The following is a 16,577-nucleotide window of genomic DNA, read 5'->3' on the forward strand; positions in this document are numbered from 1 at the left end:
TAGGGGAATTTAAAACCTCCAGAAGTATTTTCCTTTTTGTACACCCAAGTTCCCACTTCAGTAGTTTTGTCTCCTGGTATGAATATGAGCCATAAATGCATCCAAGGTCACTGGTTCCACTAATTTTCTTGAGATTTGATTTCTAGCACAATGGCATAATATCCGCTATGAAATGTTAATAATGATAATATTTAATAATTATCTGCCACAATATGTAGGCTCAAAAACTAGGCACCTTTGGCTTGAGCCTAGGAACACACCTCCTGGAGCTGTCATCACATCAGAATCTATTCTTGCACTGGGGCAGGAGGAAAAATAAGCTCCTCGCCTGCAAAGAAAAGCTTGAAAATATAAATGAAGCATAACCAATGCATCAATGTCGGCCTGAGCCTACAGCAAGGGAAAAAAAAGAAAAAAAGCTCTGAGTGGGATGAACTGCCCCATTTATCTCTGCAGAATATTAACTCCAAAATCCATTGCTTTCTATACCCCTTCAACATCACTCCATCAGGGAACTCGATATGTGGCAGGAGCAGAAGAGTACAGCGGGTCCAGAACCTAGAAAAGAAATGCAGTTCAGCTGCTGGGTAAACACAGGGAGCCCTGCCTCTGTACGTAAAGAAAGGGATCCCCCCCTTGTTGCCCACATTGCTCCTGAATGGAGGGGGAAGACCTTTTGTCACCCTGGACAATCCAAAGGAGAGGAGTAGATCCTGCTGCAGCTCCCAGGCAAGAGACAAGATCCTTGTCACTTCTTCTTCTACCCCAAATATGGAGGCACCGCTTCTGCTGTATGACTATGGCGTGAGGGCAGGGCTATGACACTGCGTAACTAGGCCCTGGATTTCCCTGCTTTAGCTGTGATCATATGAATAGAGACATATGCACAGTGTGATGACTTGCAAAAAATGGGATAGACTCTGGAAATATTGGAGATATTCTCTTTCTCATTCACATTTGATTGCCTTGCCTGTACTCTGAATACTTAATCATTTTCCTAAACTATGTTTTCAAACATCTGGCTCTTCAATACCTGCCATTAAAACAAAATAGAGCAATTAAAACAAAACAAAACAAAAAATGTGGTTTGTAGCTAGAGTGTCAGTTTGCCCAGGGCTGTTCAAACCACTCATGAAATTCTTACACAGAAGGTTTACGCAGCTCTGTTCATAAATCAAAATGAGCCCTTATTGCAAATCTATGGAAAATTACCTTTCCAATGACCTATGACACTACCTAAGACTCCTAATAATCTAAGAGAAATTCATATCCAACCACGCTTACATTTAAAATAATCAACTTACACATTAAGTATGTCTCGTTTGAGATGTAATTAGGAGATCTTATTCAAACTTCTGTGTTTAAAACATAAAAGTATTCTTGGTAAGATTTTTCATTCCTTATTATTAAAAACTTTATACAAGTGAGGGGGTTATAGGAAGAGTTCCTTATTTTAAGCCAATGAAGTATTATTCTAATCCCTTTTTACTTAAGGTAGCAATTACTGGACTATGTTAAGCCATGGAAGCATCTGGCTTCTTGGCAGGTTGCACAGACAACTGGCAGGCTAGGACTAACACGTCTGTCCTGTGGATAGGCAGCTGTTGATAGGCCGTTTGCATAGTTTCCCCAGATGCCTTTTTTTTTTTTAAATCACATTAACTCTGTGAAACCTGTATACTTATTTGCAAACAGATTTCTACATACTTCTAAGGCATAATATTTTCAGTAAAAAGTTTTTCTGTGCTTGACTCTTCCATACTTTGGCAGCTAAACTCACCATTAAAGCCATCCTTGTGTTATTTTTCAGTCTGACGAAGAGTTCTGCTTTCTTATTTAACAGTCCTCTTTTACCGTATTCCTCTTTGTTGACTTTGTGATTTCTTTTCCAAAATGTTTGGATATGATGGCAATGAGTGTGAGGCAAACAGCATGAATAAGATTTCAGCAAGTTTCATATTCACTGTATGAGTTAGTAATAAGATGAGGAAAAAAGATATTTTGTGTCATGAGGACATTCCAGGTTCTTTGTGCTCTTGAGATAGCCTTATCTGTTTTATTACTGTTTTATCTACTTACACTGTTTTATCAAGTGTAAATGGGGCTTTCCATTGTAATCCTCAGAGTGCTGACAGCTGTTGTAAAAATTAGATAAAAGTCAAGAAAAGATCTTTTCCCCTTTGTCTCTAGTAGATGCCTCTTTATGATGTTGTCTTTTCAACGTATGCCATTTTTCACGGGATTTTAAACAAAAAAAAAAAGTAGGATGGCTTAATCAGATATAATGATTTTTCAGCCCATGTTTAGGTTTGTATATCTGTTGGTGGAAAAATAACTTGACCATTGTACTAGCATGCCATATGGAAATCACCACAGGAACAGACAGCTGAACCAAAAGCAAGCAAATGGTGCTATACTGTTGCTTGCTTATAAATCTGTACTGGAGGTCAGCTAGCAAATTTGGCAGTTAATGTTATGGGGCCAGGCAGCATGGTGTGCACAGCAGCTTAGGTATACTAAAGGTGAATATGCTTGTGTTAGATTTAGTTCATTTTCTTTTGTGCCAATCAAAAATTAAGTTCAGGGTAGAAAATGATATACAAATAAACATTAACAAAAACTTTTTTTTAAATCATCCTATGCATGTTTTCTCTAGAAAGCCTCTTCTTCAGTATATTTCATATTCATTTTCAGACACTTTATTAAAAAACAAACAAAAGAATTTCCCTTTTGTTCCTTCCAAGCTACAGCTGTTTACAGTAGTGGCCTTGACACCGATAACATGTCTTTTGTGCCAGTGCATAGTAATTGCCAGGTTGATTGGAACACTAAAATCTGAGAGAGAGAATACTGTGCTGTCTCTATTATTTGACTTCCATGTAACCTTCAGGGAGGGGAAGTTGCTGCCCCAGAAATCTGCCTAGGGTGCTAACAAATCATATTGCTGAAGCTGATTAGGATAATAATGCCAGACTTGGCTCAAGAAAAAACATGGAGGTTCTCCAATTGGCTCTAAATGAGCTCGTTGCCTGGGAGAAATAACGTGGGTTGCTCACTCATTCAGAAGAAGAACTAAATATCTCTAGGTCAGATATACAAATGCTCAGAAACACAAAGACTACTCTAAATGGAGGGCTTCCAATTTTGCATCGTCTTTGTTAATATACATACAAAATATTCAGGGTGATGAATATTGGGGGTGTGGATGTACCAAAACAACTTTCAGACTTTACTCACAGGGTTGGAGGTTTTTGCCTCACAAGCCCCTGGGGAATCTATGACTTACTTCAAGTGTGCATGATTAAGGAAGGAGGCTATGACAAAAGAACGCTCAGCTATTGCTTTCATCAGTATTCAGTCTCTTTTTAATCTATTAGCAGCACATAGGGGAGCTTTACCACAGGCCACAGATTTGGCTTGGCTATATTAATGGTTGCAAGTCACACAACCCTTTACATAATCAGACCACCTTATCCATATTAAATAATCAATTACTTAAAGAAGGGTCTGTCAAGTAAAACCTTTGATGAGGGCATCTCCTAATAGGAGACATTTGGATCTGCATATAGATCTGAATGTTTCAGCTTGGATCCTTCTCTATTTCTGTACTAAATGGAAAGCACTAAAAAGAAAAACATGAAACTGGTCAACTTCATTAATGTTTTGACTTTTTTTTCTCAAAATATAAATTAGCCATTGTTTTTCTGTTTTCTTGCTTTTTCATTCTGAAGCACGTAAACATATCTGATTCATAAGATTATATTATACTGGAATTCTGAAGAGCATCTCCCTGAAACTCCATCCAAGCCCATTTTGAAATAAAATCAATTGACTTCTGTAAGACAACCTGGCCTAAACATGTAAATATACAGGTGCATAAAGGGCAGTAATCTTACTCTCCAGATAGTATTTGCTTTGAGTTCAGTCTTTGTAGCTGCTGGCAGTGAGATTCACTTACTCCTTCAGAATGAAGTGGTATCTCACCCAGGGGTCCAAGGCAAAAGCTAGCTCTTTTGTATGTTTTAGCTGTAATACAATACAACACTTGCAGAAAGTAATTAGTATGGAGATTTGATTATTGAGTAATGAAAGTTGAAAACAAAAAAAAGAAGTTCAGAGGTTTAATTTGATTTGGATAATCGCTCAAGTATGAATGCTTAACTCATCCTCATCAGAAGTACCCAAAGTTCTTGGGTCAGTGAGGTCAGTTTGGAAATAGAGTTTGAAAAGACTTTTCTTGCAAGAGTTAACAGTGTCTTCTTCCAGCAAGAGTAAAAGTACAGTGGGAGTTCTGGTACTTCTGATTCTGCTACCCAGTAGAACATCTTTCAAAAATGAAAAAAAGGCAGAGGTAATTAGCCAAACTGGTGGAAAAAACGAAACAAAAACATGGTTTAATCCACTCTTGAGTCAAGTTTTGGATTAAACTATTATTTTGACCAAACCCATTTGCTACTCTGCCCTGATCCTTGTTGTGATACCAGTTTATTTAACAAAACAAAAACTATTATGCAGAACACAGTTCCAATTAATCCTGGCATGTTCAGTTTTATTCATTTCATTACTAAACCCATGTATATAAGTAAAAAGCCCAGTACAGGAAATTACAACATTAAATTAGGGGCTGGTATTTGTTTTATTATTTTTTAAAATGAAAATCATAGGTTTGAGATTTATAAGCTTTGATAAGCCAAAAAGGTATTTCTATCAATGTATGAAATCCTAATTTTCAAATATTGGAAAAAAAATCAGAAAAAGGCAACAAAACGATTAGTGGTTTGGAATGGCTGCCATATGGGGAGAGATTAAAACACTGAGGCTACGTCTACACTACAATGATCTGTCAACAAAAGTTATTGCCAGAAGAGATCTTCCAACACAACTTCTTTTGACAGATTGCAGCCATACACGAAAGCAGATCATTCTGTGGATCCACTCTGACAGAGAGCAGCTAGACTACCTGGCTGCTCTCTCAACAAAACAGCCAACAAGAAGGACAGCAGACAGGGCTGCGCGGTGTCCCAGAAGCCCTGACTGTTCACAGAGGGCCCCCTCAGGTGTCCACACTGGCTTTCTATTGACAGTTACGGTCAAGAAACGTGTTCCGCCTTCTGGTGAATGGCAGAGTGCTTCTGACAGAAGTGCTGCATTCTGGTGATTTACTGTTGACAGAATGCATTTGTAATGTGGATGATCCACAAGTTTTGTCAACAAAATGCCAGTTTTATTGTCAAAACTCTGTAATGTAGACATAGTTTGGGACTTTTGAGCTTAGAAAAAAAGGAGAATAATGAGGATATGATAGAGGTCTATAAAACCATGACTAGTGTGAAGAAAGTAAATAAGGGAAAGTTATTTACTTAGTCCCATAATGCAAGAACTACGGCCCACTAAATGAAATTAATAGGTAGTAGTTTTAAAACCAATAAAATAAGTATTTCTTCACACAACACGGTCATCCTCTAAAACTCCTTGCCAGAGGACGTCATGAAGCCCAGGACTTTATCAGGATTTTAAAAGGTGTTAGAAAAATACATAGAGGATAGGTCCATCGGTGGCTATTGGTCAAGATGGGGAGGAATGGTAGCCCTAGCCTCTGTCAGAAGCAGTGAATAGGCCACATGGGATGGATCATGTGGTGAGTGCCTGTTCCGTCCTTTCCTTCTGTGGCTCCACTGGTGCAGGAGGGGATGCTGCATGAGATGGACCTTTGGTCTGACCCAATATGGCTTACGTTCTTATGCCTCTATATACTTTTGAAATAAACATAAATTAAGCATTATGAAGATATGTTTGCAAAACCCATTTATCAAATGCTAAATCAGCAAACGTATACTCCACATTGAGGGATATATTATCCATATAATCTTCATCTGTAAATGCCTTTGAAGGTTACTAAACTAAATTACCCTCTTTAAAAGATAAAATGTCAAGTAGCAGCAGCAATATAGCCTACACTTGGACCTACTTTTGTTGAAAACAGATGTCTGCATGCCTAGATTCATATATGAAGATGCAATGACTGCATTTTCTGCAGCATGTATGAGTGTATAATGCCCAAATGTATGTTCAAGATAGCAATAATTATGTATATAAATGAGAATAATTGGGCCTATGTCATTCAAAAGTTTGTCCTCTATGAATCAAATAAATGTCTACCTTCCTGGCTAGGGAATTCTTTGAAAGCAGGAGAACTGAACAGTTCCACTCCAGTTCAACTTCAGTACCAGACAAATTGGTTGAAACTCCAGTAAAGAAAAGAACCATCAGACACTAATGCTGTGTCTAAACTGTGGGAAGCTGTTGGCAGAAGATATGCAAATTGCGCACCCTGTGCTGAGACATCCCTTCTTCCTCATGGGACAAGGAAAACAGGGATGTTAGCAGAACACGCCTGATGAGACAAACTTCTGTCACGAGACCTCCAGTCTCGCAGCAGAAGCCTGCAGTCTACACATAGCCCTAGATGAACATCAAGCGTTGTGGAACAGTCAACGTGTTTTTTGTAAAGGAAAATTATGCCTCACTAATTTACAATAATTCTTTGAGGGTATCAACAGTCATGTGGCAGGGGGAATCCAGTGGATATAGCGTTCTTAGATTTCCAAAAAGCCTTTAACAACATGCCTTACAAAGGCTCTTGAGCAAAGTAAACTGTCATGGAATAAGAGGGAAGGTCCCCTCATGGACTGATAACTGGTTAAGAGATAGCAAACAATGGGTAGAGATGAATAGTCAGTTTTCAGAACAGAGAAGTAACTAGTTGTTTGCTCCCAGGGTTCATACTGCAACTAAACCTATTGAACATATTCATGAATGATCTGGAAAAAGGAATAATCAGTGAGATGGCAAAATTTACACATGATACAAAATTGCTCAAGCAACAAGGGGTCGTGTGGCACCTTATAGACTGACAGGAATGTACGAACTTAAGCTTTCGTGGGCAAAGACCCACTTCTTCACCCACATCTGAAGAAGTGGGTCTTTGCCCATGAAAGCTTATGCTCATACATTTCTGTTAGTCTATAAGGTGCCACAGGACCTCTCGTTGCTTTTGCAGATCCAGACTAACACAGCTACCCCTCTGATACTTGAAAATTGCTCAAGTTGATCATAATTCCCATGAGCTATGGTTACACTAGCAAGTTTTGGCAACAAAAGCCCAGTTTTGTCAACAAAATGTGTGGACATTCCACCAACAAAATATGTTTTGTTGTGAGTTTGTTGATAAAACTCGGTATCGTTTTGCCTCTCAGCCAGGAGGCATAAGGCTGCTGTCAACAAATTCTTTTGACAGTAAAGCTCTGTGGACGTTCTGCTGGGCGGGGGAGAGTGGGGATGGATCAGTTTTCTCTTGGCAAACAAAGCATCCAGAACAATGGGCATCTCTGTCTGCTGTGCTTCCAGGTGCCCTTTTTGTTGAGAGAGCTGCTGGCCAGTCCAGCCACTCTGTTGACAGAGCAGAGTACTCTTCCAACTAGCTTTTGCGTGTGGCTGCACTCCATCGACAGAATTTTGTCAGGAAATCTCTTCCAGCAGTGACTTCTGTTGACAGAGCACTGTAGTGTAACCATAGCCACAGACTCTTCACAGCAGACGGGGAAGAGTTTCAAAATGATCTCACAAAGTGCATGATGACGCAACAAAATGGCAGTTGAAATTCAATGTAAATAAACACTAAGTAATGCACATTGAAAAACTGAATCCCAAGTATACATATAAAATAATGGGGTTTAAACTAACTTTTACTACTCAAGAGAGAGATCTTGGAGTCTATGTGGATAGTTTTCTGAAAACATTCACTCAATGAGCAGTGGCAGTCATAAAAAAATTGAACACAGTATTTTGAATCATTTAGGAAAGGCATACAACCCATAGAAACCCATGATACCAGCTGTGGTCCCTCAGGACGCTCTACTAATAATCTGGGAAGCATTTGAATCCCTCCTGGGTAATGGACAAGTTCTCAACTTAGAGTGAACACCGGAGTGAGGCCAAATATTTACCCACAGCTAACTTATTTTTCCATACAATAGATGGTTAGTGAATTCAGTTTAGCACTGCAACAATATCATTCTAAAATACTTGAATAATGAATTAGTGATGCTCAGTAACTTGGAACATTTTTTTCCCTTTTTATCCTGTGTTGCGGGGGACAGGCATATGAGTGAGTGACAGAACTCAGAATACATGTTGAAGCTCTAAGTAGCCTCCTATGTCTCCTTTATTTCATCATTTTTCTCCTACAGGCCCCCTGCTAAGACCACTGTTTTACCAGGTAAAATTAATTCAAAATATATTTTGAAAAAAGTCAAACTTAATTAAATCCATAGTAATATTCTACTTATGAACAGAATAAATTAATCACATTTTATTTGTGTCCTCCTTTATCCTGATCATTTCACATTACTGAAACCCTATTTCACATATCGCCTTCTGTTCACAGAAAAATTACTTAAAAACTTTCATTTGAAAACAACAACCACTTGATTAGTTCCCAGTTCCAGGTTTATTCTTATACACGGTACTTTTCAGAAGCAATACAGTATTCAATAATATTATGTATTTTATAATCCCAGTACTTATGCCAAAGGGAAAAAAATACTCCCAACATGCTCTGTGCTGGAAAAGTATTAAATGAAACTTTGGATTTTGTTCTTGATGTTGTTGACATTTAATGCAAGTTATTGTTTTGTTGAGATTTGCTAAAAGGAATAAGTAACTGTAACTGTTGCAGTTTGCTAGAAATACTTGGGGATAGTTGTCCAAGAACATTGAAAATGGTCAAACTAGATGACAGATTAAAAATATGATACACAATGCTGCAATCAAACTTCAGTAGTTTCCCATCCCCAGAATAAACATTGAGACCCTGCAGTTATCTGTCTACCTGACCCTGCAAATGGAACTGGAAGCATTTCAGAGAAGGCTATGATTGATGTCCTGAATTTCAATCTTTTTCCCAGAAGCATAAATTTGGCCTCCAGGACCTCTCTTCTATCCTTCCCTATGTCGTTGATGTTTACATGTAACACCACCACTGGCTTCTTCCCAGAGCTACACATAAGTGTATCTAGATGTCTTGGAGATCCTCAACCTTTGCACCAGGCAGAGAAGTCACCATACGGTTCTCTTGGTCATCGCAAACCTGGCTGTTTATGTTTTTAATGTTTGAATCCCTCATTACTAACATCTGTCTATTCCTAATGACTGGAGGTCCCCGGGAGAGGTATCTACAGTGTAGAACACCACACCATCATCTGAAAGGAGAGCCCCAACTGTAAGATCATTTCCCTCTGCTCCAGCTGAGTGTTCTTCTTCCCTGAGCCTTTCACCTTCCTCAACAGTACAGAGGCTGTTTGACCAAAGGTAGGATTGTTATATGGTGTCCTGGAATGCCTCATCTACATACCTCTCTGCCTCCCTTAGCTCCTCCAATACAGCCACCCTGGCCTTCAAAGTCCGTAAGTGTACTTGGAGGGCCAGGAGCTCCTTGAACTGAATGTAGACATACACCACTGGTCCATGGGGCAGATAATCATACATGCAACTTCGGGTGCAATAAACAGGATAATTCTCATTCTATTGCGGGGCTTTTAGTTGCATTCTGTCCTGAACATAATTAGATTCTTGACAGGGTTTTATTTAAATAAGGTGGTTTAGGTTTTAGTTTAATCTAAAAGATGTTTTCAAGAAAGTCAAGTGTAGCTAGCCCCATTCAAACTCCCCTGCTATACTCCCCTACAAAACTCCCTGTTAGCTGCACCTTTTTGCTAAGCTCTCTGGTCACTTACTAGCAGGCTTTACATAGGCCTGGCCTTTCTGATAGCCCTGCCTCTCCCCCACCCCCTGCCACCTCCGTAAGGCTTGATGAACAAACAAAGGAATAGGTTTCAAAGCCTCATTAAGATGCTCACAGCTTGCAGGTGATAGCCTCAGTATGCAGTCCTTCAAACAGTTCAGCACATGGAACTCCAAACAGACAACTGAGCTCAGCACACAATATCTTTCAGGCAGCCAGCCAGTACTCCCCAAACACACACACTACAGACAACCAGTTAGCCCAAGGGTTGCTCCTGCTGGAGAGTCCCACACAAAACTCCCTGTTCACTAAGCTTTGATTCAACTCAGATCCGGAACTTCATGTCAGTACAAAAACATTTTGGCATCAGTAAGCAAGACATGAACTTAAGGCAGACAGCAACAAGACCCATCCGTCAAAGAACATGTAGTTTGCTGAAATCACTTGAACTCTGCTTGCAAGTGAGAGAGACAAATTTATCAATGCTCTCCAAGCTACTCAACTCCCACCTGCACTGGGGGACAGCAAAACTAAGAGATCACCAGGGTGCACTAGAGATGAGAACATGGCAGGTTCTGAAGTGGTGCAGACGATTGCGTACAGTTGGCTTTCCTTTGTTTTAATGGCCAAAAATCTTCCAGGCCTTCAGAAACAGGACACTTTTCCCCCAACCTCTTTTCTCCCACCTCCCACCCTTTAGGGGCTTCTTCTAAACATGTCAGAAAAGAAATTATGCAAAAGTACTCATACTCTAAATAAAGGCTTTAGGCATTGTCTATCTTGAAAAGTTGCTTTGTTTAGGTTCTGGTTATCGTTAAACTGATTCAATCCTGTGTGGACATTTCTTATTTTGGTTTAAAGCTGGCTTATTTCGTTTTAACTGAAACTCATTTTCAATTAACTTAGCTGAACTGGTCTTTGGAGAGAGAAGAGTTTTCTCATAATACAAATCCAAGCTATTTATGCTACTATTATTTAGGAATGAAACTAAAAATATTCCTTCAGAGAAAAAAAAAAGTAGTGTTAAAGAACATTTTAGATATAGTTTTCAACTGTCTAAGCACACACATCAAATGACTTTTCAAATGAAAATTAATGCTATATTAATATTAATATGCTGATGTTTCATCAGACAAGACTGCAGTTTGTTGATTTTTCTGTGTTGTCAGATTTGTCTAAAAATGTCTTCTACTCAAGGGCAGCATAATTTAAGAAAAATATTTTATAAAGAAACACCTCAGTTGTCCTGCCAGAAGCAAATAAGCAACTTGAAATATCTGCAAAAAAATGAGTGCAAGTTAAAGCTGGTTGCAAACTTTTCCAGTACATTTTTTGTCAGAAAAGTATGCTTTTTTTCTAAATCGAAAAGTTTGGAGGGATTTGAAATTTCAGCAATAATTTCTATGGGGTAAATCTAAGCCCACGTCTACACTAGTCGTTTTGTCAACACAAAATGCGTGGCACTTTTGTAGACAGCCTTCTGCCTCTCCCCCTTAATGCAGAACACCTTTCTCAACTGTATCTGTCAACAAACAAAGCTGTGTGGACACTCCAGGGGGCCCTGTACCAACAGTCAGGCCTTCTGGGTCACTGGGCAGCCTTCTCTGCTGTGCTTCCACTTGGCCATTCTGTCGAGAGAGGGCCAGGCAGTCTGTCACTTTCTGTTGACAGAGCAGATCGCAACCACACACAAAAGCAGATCAAAAGAGCAATCTGTCAACAGAAGTTTTGTTGGAAGATCTTTTCTGACAGCGGTCTTGTCAACAGATCGCTATAGTGTAGACACAGCCTTAATGTTTTGTGCTCAGTGTGTTATTTTGATAGATTTCATTTAGACTTACATTTAAATATCAATGACACTACATTAATATTTTGATTACAATACACATCTAAATGAAATCCATTAAAATTATATATTTGAAACAAAATGTTTTGTCCCTGTTGGGAAAAATACCCTTTTCTACACTCTGAAAATAAAACGTATTTTGTTAACCCTTATCAATTTTTTTAATACTTTCAGTTCATGGGAAACATCAAATTTTTTTTTTTAATTCTAATTTTGGAGTAGAAAAAAAATCTAAATTCCAGCTTGCCACTCATTTTTTAGTATTTGAATACCAGTCCTACATGCACTAAAAACATGCTTAACTTTCAGCATGAAGTAAGTCCTATTGGGTTCAATGGAACTATTCATGAGCTTAAGTTAGAACTAAACTCATGCTCAATTCTTGTCAGTAGAGAGGTCTTGAAGCCTCCCTAGCAATCAACATGTTTGACTGCACTAGGCAAATGGTTTGGTTCTCCCTCATGACAACAAATTTTGACTTGAAGTGAAGGTTTGAAACCCCATTGCCTTAAAAAAGCAATCGTGTACCCTCTTTTTGTCATCATATTATTAAGGCTGTGCAAAGACCAGAAACTCCGTTTTTCAAAGGGTTTGCTTTGTTTGGAATTTGTGGGGGCGGGAATCAAATATTTTTGTTTGACTTTTCTAATTATTATTTTGTATTACAATTAAAAATTAAAAATGGACACTTTTCATCCCAAGAATTGTAAATAATAGGTTTCAGAAACTTTCCTTTTCCTTCCCATATTTTCTTCTAAATTGATATTCCTTCAAAATTAACTGAATTTAGTCAAGTGTTTTGCTTTTAATGGAACTGCTTTTTCTGGCAAAATACAGTTCTCTTGAAATTCCTCTAAACCATTCTACATAAACACAAGGGCCTGAAAGATGCTTAATATTATGCATGCAAGAAATCTCATTTAAGTTCTGGGACTGTATATATACATAACTTTAAGTATGAGCTAGAAAGTTTTGTTTGCTTGAGGCAGTAGTGTCAGCAGTATGTAGGATCACTAGAGGAAAGATCAGGAATAGTGTGTGTGGAACAATGTTCTGTGAGCTTTGGGTGGGGTAAGGCATAGAGTAAACAAAAAAAATATGGACTGAGGTACTAACCCTTGCCTTAGAACAATGCCTCTCAGGTACACATTATGACTCATGTTCATAGTAACGCCTATGCAGGAAAGTGGGAAATCAGGGTGCATCATATCCTCATGCTAAGGAAGGCTGCAGCTTCTCTACCATGTAAATACTAACAAGAATTTGCCACCAGCACTTCAGATTTGAACAAAAAAAATGCAACAAACAGCAGATATCAATTTCACTGGCAATTCTATTAATAAACCTTATCTGTTAGAATACATTGTAACAATTACTGATAACACTTGCATACATACCACTTGTTTTAAAAATTCTTTTGTCTTTCCACACAAGCTTCCTTTGATTAACATTATTTTTGTTTTATTTCATTTTTTTTTTTTTTTAACAAGAGAAGGAAAAAACCTTTGCTTCAGGACTGGTGGAATTTTAAGACTAGAGGACTCTAATACGCAACAGTGTCAGTGAATTTCAAGTGAGTAATCTGATTTAACCCTTTATTAACCTCTCATTAGTCATCAGTATAGTTAATAAATAACTATAAATCAATTAATCTTTGAACATATTAAATTTACTAATAGTAAAAATTGCCTCAATAAGAAGGAAAATTATTCACATTGAATGTGCGTATTACAGAAATGCCATAATTTTTCAATGAAAATATTATATTATTAAATGGTTTAGATAGCCATAATAAACTTTTTTTGGGGGGGAAATGGTGTAAAAATTAAAATCAGCACTTATTGTGCAGTACATTAAGATTATTGGAAGATGCAAGTTATTTAAAATACCTAGGTATTATACAGATTGCACCTCTGAAAACAGGCACTCTCTGGTATGGCTGCTGAACAACAAATGCTTCTGCACCAGAGAGTGAAGGGCAGGCTGCCAGCTTCAAGAAGGTGGGCAGCCTGGGCAGTCCACAGCAGCAAGGGGAAGAGCCCCAGCAGTGGCAGCACAGGATTGTAGCTGGAACTATGCAGGGGCTGAGGTAAAAGCTGGATCTCAGAGGAGGCTGAAGTTGAACCCCTCAGGGCTTGGGGGCCAGAGGTTGGTGGGGGCAAAATTGGAGCCCTGCTGCAGTCTGGGGGCATCCAGATCAGGGCTGGAGCCCCAGGAGTGTGGGGTCAAGGATGTAGCCGTGTTGGGACTGGAGCCCTGAGGCAGAAAGTTAAGATGCAAAATACTAAAACAGATGTGTTATAAATATAAAATGTTTTAGTCAGGTTGCACTTCCCTTGTCTGGCATGGTCAGGACCTGACTAGTCCCATATGAGAGAATTTGCCAGACCAGGGTCAGTCCCCTGTCACAGGCCCTCAGAAGCCTGCTTTGGCTGCTCCCTTCCCCTGCACATCCTTGCCCACCTGCTGTATCCTGGGTGGCTAAGGCCTGCTGTGGAGCTCCCTGCTGTTCTAGCCCATGCTGCCACAGGGCTGCTGCAGGGCTCTGGCATCAGACCCCATGCTGCTACCATGTGGCTCCAGTCCACCCCATCAGACTCCAGACTCATCCTGGAGCTCCAGGCCAGGAAAGAGCATCGTTGCAGCCCCAGGGAGCCCAAGACTGGGGCTGGAGCTGCACATGTGGGGCTGAGCCAGAGCCCTGCTGCAGCTCCAGAGCTCCACTGAAATCCTATAGAATCATAGAATGCTAGGTCTGGAAAAGACCTTAAGAGGTCATCAAGTCCAGCCCCCTGCCCTCGTGGAAGGACCAAGTACTGTCTAGGCCATCCCTGATAGACATCTATCTAACCTGTTCTTAACTATCTCCAGAGATGGGGACTCCACAATTTCCCCAGGCTATTTATTCCAGTGTTTGATCACCCTGGCTATGTCTACACTAGCCCCAAACTTCGAAATGGCCATGTAAATGGCCATTTCGAAGTTTACTAATGAAGTGCTGAAATACATATTCAGCGCCTCATTAGCATGTGGGGGCAGCGGCACTTCAAAATTGATGCGGCTCACCGCCGCATGGCTCATCCTGACAGGGCTCCTTTTCAAAAGGACCCCGCCTACTTCGAAGTCCCCTTATTCCTATGAGCAGATGGGAATAAGGGGACTTCGAAGTAGGTGGGGTCCTTTCAAAAAGGAGCCCCGTCGGGACGAGCCGCGCGGCGGTGAGCCGCATCAATTTCGAAGCACTGCGGCTGCCCGCATGCTAATGAGGCACTGAATATGTATTTCAGCGCTTCATTAGTAAACTTCAAAATGGCTATTTGCATGGCCATTTTGAAGTTTGGGGCTAGTGTAGACATGGCCGCTAACAGTTAAAAACTTTTTCCTAATGTCCAACCTAACCTCCCTCGCTGCAGTGTAAGCCCATTGCTTCTTGATCTATCCTCAGAGGACAAGAAGAACAAGATTTCTCCCTCTTCCTTATGGCACCCTTTTAGATACTCGAAAACCGCTATCATGTTCCCCCCTCATTCTTCTGTTTTCCAAACTAAACAAGACCAATTCTTTCAACCTTCCTTCATAGGTCATGTTCTCTAGACTTTTGATCATTCTTGTTGCTCTTTTCTTGATCCTCTCCAATTTCTCCACATCTTTCTTCAAATGCAGTGCCCAGAACTGGACACAATATCCAACTGAGGCCTAAGCAGTGCAGAGTAGAGCAGAAGAATGACTTCTTCTATCTTGATCCTGGGGAGCTCCAGGATGAGGCTAGAGTCTGATGGGGTGGACTGGAGTCACATAGCAACAATATGGGGTGTTGAGGCCAGAGTCCTCCAGCAGCTCTGTGGCAGCATGGGCTAGAACAGCAGGAAGCTCCACAGCAGGCCTTAGCCACCCAGGATACAGCAGGTGGGCAAGGATGTGCAGGGGAAGGGAGTAGCCAAAGCAGGCTTCTGAGGGCCCGTGACAGGGGACTGACCCTGGTCTGGCAAATTCTCTCATTTGGGACTAATCAGGTCGTGACCATGCCAGACGAGGGAAGTTCAACCTGACTAAAACATTTAATATTTATAACACATCTATTTTAGTATTTTCCATCAAGCAAACATGTACCATTTGCTGATGAATCTTCTTGTAGCCAAATGTTTCTAGAAAAGGAGGTTCACAATGAGTGGTGAATGAGGAAGAAGAAAGAAACTCTGTATGAGGTACACCCCCATTTTCCACACCATAATCATCTGCAAAATAGCATCTAGCTAATATAGTATCTAATGTACAATGAGTTCTAGAATTTGACAGGCAAACTTTGTCACTAATAGGTATTTACTGTGTCTCTATCAAGGACAACATACTCATATAGCAAATAACAGTATGCTAGAGATTCCAACTAGGAGAGGAAATGCGGGTTCAATGTAATGATTCAGGTAGGTTTTCCAGAAGCAGATGGATATTTTAAGTAGAATTGATGCTCATTTGGCTCCTGTTCCTTATATTTCCAGAAGTCTGAGTTCTAAAGCAAACCGTCCGCAAAATTTATTCAGATTGTAGAACATGTGTCTGAACACATTTAATCATTTTCTTTATTAGCTGTGGTGAGCATAAAAGTCACTCTTGTTCCTGTTCCCCGCTAGCCCAAATGAAGGATAGTAAATCCCCAAAATATTATCTTTGAACTAACTTATTCTCCCCACTAACTACTTTGAAATGGTTAACAAATTCTCTGAGGCTAACACCCCACAGCAAGGTCTGCACCAGCAGACCCCTGTGCTTCAGAAGGCACTGTTGGAAGTCCATAGGATGTATAGTAGAAGATATGATCTAATGTATTGTTTCCACTGCAGAGTCAATTAGTTCCTCCTGTTAAATGTGTGTATCTTTCACACATGAGCGTGGTGGGAATAAGTGTTTATAAAACAGGAAAATGTTACATAA

Source organism: Carettochelys insculpta, chromosome 5, assembly GCF_033958435.1.
Source record: "Carettochelys insculpta isolate YL-2023 chromosome 5, ASM3395843v1, whole genome shotgun sequence".
In the NCBI taxonomy this organism is placed as follows: domain Eukaryota; kingdom Metazoa; phylum Chordata; order Testudines; family Carettochelyidae; genus Carettochelys; species Carettochelys insculpta.